At 49.4% G+C, this 6,620-nt stretch overlaps 1 protein-coding gene across 1 annotated transcript in view; it reads left to right on the top strand.

The window, feature by feature from the left end:
- The window catches only part of FGF1 (fibroblast growth factor 1), a 95,494-nt gene that overhangs the window by 635 nt on the left and 88,239 nt on the right, over positions 1–6,620 (top strand). The gene's annotated exons all lie outside the window — the stretch shown is intronic.

The following is a 6,620-nucleotide window of genomic DNA, read 5'->3' as shown; positions in this document are numbered from 1 at the left end:
TCAGCAGGACACTGTGGCCTTCGTGAGCCTGCCTGGCATCATCCTGCTTGCCACACTTACCCTCTTAGGTAGCCTGGAAATTCAGGTACCTAGAAATCCTGTCCACTGGGTGGGCACCTTAGATTTGTTCAACCTTTTGATATCAAAGTTGGGCTGAAACATAGGATTATCTGAGTGTGTTTGAGAGGGTGGGATTCTGATGGCCCTGCTGGTCACCTGGATTACTTCTTACTGTCCTGATCTTCTTTGAAAATCACATCCTCATTTCAGTGCCCCTCCAGATAGGCACCGGCAGAGAGGGAATGGGAATGGCTAGCCACTGGGCACATTCTCTGGCACTGACGCTATCCACACCTACGTCACTATTATATGCCAAAAGTATGCAAGGCTTCTAGACGGAGCGTTCGAAAACTTCAGACCTCCAGGTGCTGGGGTGGGAATTTCAGGTGTTTAATCACGGACCCATTTTTCAGAGACCCAAGAGGGCACCCACTTATCTCGCCTCTCAGGTGCAAGAGCTCACTCTGTGCCTCAGCAGACACAAATGCTCTGTGCTCTCTCCAGCTGTTTAAATCCACCCCCACTTTCCTGCTTCGGTGACTGGCACTTTCCCTTTCATTTGCTATAGGGATGCAACTGTTTATGATTTAGCTCCGTGAACACCGGTGGGCGGATGCAATCATCCGGGCAGAGGGTGAACTGGGCTCTGAGTGAGGGCGAGCCAGCCCAACAGTGGCAAAGGGTTGGAGAGAAATCAGCTTTGCCAAGTGGTGTCTAGCAAAGGGCTGGCCAGCTGCCTCCCAGGGCTGTCTGGGTGAATGAATGTGGATTTTGGTGGAGACTGTGATTCACAGTTGCAAACTCCCCTTGTTTTCTTTGTGTTGGTCATTGAGGGCTTCCGAGGAAATTCCCCTTTTGAGATCGTGTACCTGACTGTCTTCTGTTGATTCTACCATTTTAGCATGAGGAAATGGATTTGTAAATGCAGTACTTTATCAAAAACAAAGTTAATACACAAAAAATTAAGGGACAAGACATTGAGTTACTTGTAAACTTCCTCCCAAATCTGGTGTGCACATACACATATATGGCTTGCAGTTTCCAAAAAGGATTTAAGGAAGCAGCATCCAGTGCATTAAATGGTTTGATTTCACAGGCAGGTAGCACCAACTCTGATGATGATATTTCCACGGCGACAGTGGACAGACATCCATGCGTTCTATCTACACCTAGCAAAGGGATGTCTGATGCCAGGACAGAGATGTGCTCGCTCACTCTGCTGAGGCGCATTATGTGGACCCTGAATAAACTGTTACAGGTCATGGAGCCGCTGGCCCCCCTGTGCCAGCTTCCAGCAGTCAGAGACCATACAGAGGGGAAGACACATCCCTTCCACCTCATCAAATAGGCATTACTTGGCTAATGCAATACTCCTTGATTTAAGCTACTGGAAAAATAATCTGCAATCGGTCGTGCTACAGACATACCCTGTTTTAGGTCAATCTAACAACTATCCAGGACACATAAATTGTAAGTGAATGACTGTTTTTCCTTAAGAAAGGATTCACTCGTCAAGTTCATCAAATACTGTCAAGGTGTCCCACCTAAAGATGGGACTGGATCCAGCCCATTCAGCCATAGAGAAAGGTGGGGACTTACCTGGGGGGGCAGATAACAGAGAATGAACCTGGGCTGACAGGATGTCCAACTCAGCTGGGAGGTAAAGGAGTCCAAGGTAGAGGACAAGGACAAGCATCTGGGCCAGTGGCCTATAGCAAGAGAAGAGGGAGGGAGGGAATAGTAATTATTATTATTATTATTATTATTATTATTATTATATATATATTTTTGGTTGCCCTGGGTCTTAGTTGCGGCTCCCGGGCTCCTTAGTTGTGGCATGCAAACTCTTAGCTGTGGCATGCATGTGGGATCTAGTTCCCTGACCAGGGATCGAACCCAGGCCCCCTGCATTGGGAGCGCAAAGTCTTTTTTATTTAGTTAGTTAGTTATTTATTTTGGCTGCGTTGGGTCTTTGTTGCTGCGCACGGGCTTTCTCTAGTTGAGGTGAGCGGAGGCTACTCTTCGTTGCGGTGCGCGGGCTTCTCATTGTTGGTATGGCTTCTCTTGCTGTGGAGCACGGGCTCTAGGAGCACTGACTTCAGTAGTTGTGGCTCGTGGGCTCTAGAGTGCAGGCTCAGTAGTTGTGGCGCACAGGCTTAGCTGCTCCGCAGCATGCGGGATCTTCCTGGACCAGGGCTCGAACTGGGGCCCCTGCGTTGGCGGGTGGATTAACCACGGCACCACCAGGGAAGCCCAATAGTAATTATTTTGATTCCTAAATGTTACTACTTAAGAGAGGCAGCAGAATAGTGGTTAAGTACATAGATTCTGCAGCCAGGAAGAAGCTGGGGTTCAGTTTGGACTCTGACACTTACTAGTCCTGTGACCTTGTGCCTCAGTCTCCTCATCTGTAAAATGGGGTAATAAAGTACCAGCCTTATTACTGAAAGGATCAAATGAGTAATAGTCTTAGCTCGGTGCCTGGTTTATAATGAGTAAAACCTAAGTATTTCTTGTTGTTATTGTTATTACTATTATTATTATCATTGAAAGGTGAGTTCTGAAAAGGCTGCTCACAAGTCCATTTGTTCCAAGGTCCAAAGTGACTCTCTGAGTGACCATCAGTGCCACCTTCTGGGCAGCTGGTGGTGCTTTTGCTTGGTGTGGAGTTTTGCTTGCATTTCCAAGCTTTCAGAATAGAGGAGCTTCTGTGCTGGTGGCCAGCGTTTCTTGAGCCCTTATATGAGCCAGGTACCGTGCCTGACTTGACGTGTGTGACCTCGCCAGATTCTCGTAACAACCCTGTGAAGTAGGGCTGTCACGGCTGCAGGAATTGAGCTCGGTGGGCTGGGCCATTTGCCTACAGTCACACAGTTACCAAATGGCAGAGCCAAGCTTACACCCAGGTTGTGCTGCTTACCAGTATGCCGTCTATGATTTGGGGGATCACTGGAGGTGTCCTGAGAGGCAGGTGGAGTTTGGTGACAGATGGACTTCAGCAACAGATGAGATCTGAAGGCCCTAGAAAGTAGACCAGAATTTGGAAGCTTTGCCAAGAAGACGGCAGAACCCTAAATTGGCCTGGGGACAGAATCTCAGCCTCGAGGACCCATGACCTTTGGGGCTCGGTGTTTGGGAACAAGACATGAACGCAGGCCCTGGGGGACAAGGTGGGCCTCAGGCCTTCCTGCAGCAGGCAGTGGATGGTGCCCAAGAAGAGAGGAGATGGTACAGAGACGGACACAGCAAGGGTGCTGGGCCAGATATCCTGACACCCCTCTAGCCTAAGGTCAGAGGTCATCTTGAGCTACGCCCGAGGTCAAGACTAGGTGACTCCAGCCGTGGAGAGAGGAGGAATGGGCAATCCAGAATGTAGTATCTGGGCTCAGTGAAGTTTACAGTGATGTAAAAGGCTTGATTTGCCAGTGCAATTTCTCTAAATTGAACGTTTAAAACATGACACACAGAGATTTGTTTTATGCATGATTGCTCAAGCCCACCTCTCTGACTTCAGCCAAGGAACGCTGGCAATAGGAACAGGTGCGAGAGTGTGCCTACCTCACACCAGGGCTGTGTAGATCTGGGGGTTACTGATGGACAAGACTCATCTCTGCCGCTCCAGAACCTGTGGTCTGGCCCAGGTGTTTTCAGACTTTAATGTGCATGAGAATCACATGGGAGCTTCTTTAAAACACCAGGTTCATAGAGGACAGACTTGTGGTTGCCAAGGGGAAGAGGAGGGAGGGACAGAGTGAGAGTTTGGGGTTAGCAGATGCAAACTATTACATATAAAATGGCTAAACAACAAGGTCCTACTATGTAGCACAGGAAACTATATTCAATACCCTGTGATAAACTATAATGGAAAAGAATATTTTTTAAATGTATGTCTATGTGGAACTGAATCACTTTGCTGTACAGCAGAAATTAACACATTATAAATCAACTATACTTCAAAAAATAAGCTAATTAAAAAGATTTTTTAAACTTCAGGTTCCCGGGACCTACCCACACAAGTCCTGACGTAGCCGGGTTCATGAGGGGCCCAGGATTCTGCATTTCCTGGCTGGGGCCCAGCTGGTTCTGATGCCTTTGGTCCACAGGCTACAGCTGAAGAAGCCTCGGGCTGACCGTTGCTCTGGTTCCCTTGTCTTCATTGCTGTTCATGAGAACAGAGTCACGGGGCCTGAATCAGTGGCAGTTAGTCTCTTCTCTGTCACAGCTTCTTTCTGGACCACCGTTTTACTCAGGCTAGACCTCCGCTGCTGGTAATAACAGCGACAGCCCGCCTACTGCGTACTGAGTTACCATGAGCCGGGCACAGTACTAAGCCCTTCACAACCATCCCGTAAGTTAGGTGCCATTATTATCACATTTGACAAGTGAGGGGAAAGGCCCCACTGCCAGTATGTGGCAGATCTGAGGTATGAACCCAGGCCCCACAGAGCCCCAGAGCACAGCCGCGGAACCCCTGGGCGAGGCTATGAACATAGCTTTAGCTCTCTGTCAGTTCAACCCTCCTTTCTCACTCTTGGGTGTCTTTCTCCCCTTCACATTCCTATCTTGTCCTTCCCCATCCCGAGACTCCCATATAATTTCTTCAGAAGATGATGTGTCCCTGTGGTTCCCTATTTTTATCTCATTCAATAAGTCAAAAAGGGTGTGGTCAACGGGTGGGTAGAAGGTAGTTGTTATGGGTTAAATTGTGTCTCCCCCTCAAATTCATATGTGGAACTCCTAACCTCCAGTATTTCAGAATGTGACCTTATTGGGAGTTAGTGTCCTGACAGAGGTCATCCAGCTTTGTTTTGTTTTGTTTATAAATTTATTTATTTATTTGTTTATTTTTGGCTGCGTTGGGTCTTCATTGCTGCCTGCGGGCTGTCTCTAGTTGTGGCGAGTAGGGGTTACTCTTCGTTGCGATGCGCGGGCTTCTCGTTGCAGTGGCTTCTCTTGCTGCAGAGCACAGGCTCTAGGCACGCGGGCTTCAGTAGTTGTGGCGCAGGGGCTTAGTTGCTCCACAGCATGTGGGATCTTCCTGGACCAGGGATCGAGCCCGTGTCCCCTGCATTGGCAGGCAGATTCTTAATCACTGTGCCATCAGGGAAGCCTGGTTATCAGAGATCATTAGGGTGGGTCCTAATCCAGTATGACTGGTGACCTTTTAAAAAGGGGAAATTGAGACACAGTGACATATACAGAGGAAAGATGATGTGACAAGACACAGGGAGAAGACGGCCATCTACAAGTCAAGGAGAAAGGCCTGGGCCAGATCCTTCCCTCAAAGCCCTCAGGAGAAACCGCCCTGAAGATGCCGTGATTTTGAACTTCTGGCCTCCAGAACTATGAGACAAGAAATTTCTGTTGTGTGAGCCACCCAGTCTGTGGTACTTGTTACAGCAGCCTTAGGAAACGGCTACAGTGGGAATCAGATTTCCCCTCTAGGCCCTGGGTCTGGGCTGATCTAGGTGAAGGGCAACACATTCTGCCAAGCTGTGGCAACTTTTTCTTTAATTCTGAGTGCTTTTCTGTTGGCTTAAATAGTGTTTTTGGGAGCCACAGGTAGGCCCAAGGGCCAGGAAGGAAGGAGGAATGAATGGAAAGGATGAAGAGGAAGGAAGGAAGGAAGGGAAAGCAAAGAAAAAAAGGAGGCAGGAGCAGAAAGATAAAGAGAGTGGAGACCAGGATGGACACATTGGAGGCCATCCCTGACCAGTTCAGGACATGCATCTCATTCATGGGGCCCCTCCTGCGTGCCAGGAGCAGGCCACCGGGCCTGGGACCACCAGTCCCTACTTTCATGGAAGGTAGAGCCGACATCCATCGTGCAGGAACTCCCCCTGCAGGCACAGGGCAGAGTGCTGGACCCAGTCAGGGGCTCTGGAAAAGCTTCGGCGGGGAGGTGATGCTTGGGCTGAGATCTGGAGGATGAGCAGGGGTCAGATGGGTGAGGGCTGAATGTTTCAGGTGGAGGGAGAGCATGAGCAAAGGTCCCATGGTGTAAAAAGTGTGGCTTCACCAAGGAGCGGAGGGGAGGCCAGGGCAGCTGGAAGGCAGGGAAGCAGGGGGGCAAGTTGGCATCAAAGGGGCAGATGTGGGCTGGACCACAGTGGCCACACTGAGCATTTCGGTCCTTTGCTGAGAGCCGCAGAAAGCCAGAGAAGGAAGAGATTCTCTATAGGGTAAACTCTGAGTTCAACAAAGGACAAACAAGTTGCTGGCGTGTTTCAGCAGTGGGTCAGCCCTGAAGCAAGACAGCAGGCTTCCCGAGCTCACAAATCTAGTGTTGGCTGCATCATGATCAGGGAATAAAGTTCCAGGCCACTTCCCAAATAGTGTTCTAGCGCAGTCCCCCTCAGCTGAGCATGTTCTAGGTGTTGGTCATGGCCCCACTGGAAAGGGTTTAAATAGGGACAGCTGTCTCCTGCTGATGAGGTTAATTTGTGAGCTTCGCAGCCAGGCCAGGCTCAGGCTGGGGTTGACCAGGTGGCCCCTGCTTTGGTATCATTTGAAGGACTCAGAGACGCCTTGTGAATATAACCTTTCCTTTGCCTGCTGAA

The sequence above is a fragment of the Lipotes vexillifer genome, unplaced genomic scaffold (assembly GCF_000442215.2).
Source record: "Lipotes vexillifer unplaced genomic scaffold, Lipotes_vexillifer_v1.1 scaffold99, whole genome shotgun sequence".
Lineage (NCBI taxonomy): Eukaryota > Metazoa > Chordata > Mammalia > Artiodactyla > Lipotidae > Lipotes > Lipotes vexillifer.
Note: the sequence above shows the minus strand (reverse complement) of the source record. Positions and strands in the feature narration are given on the sequence as shown.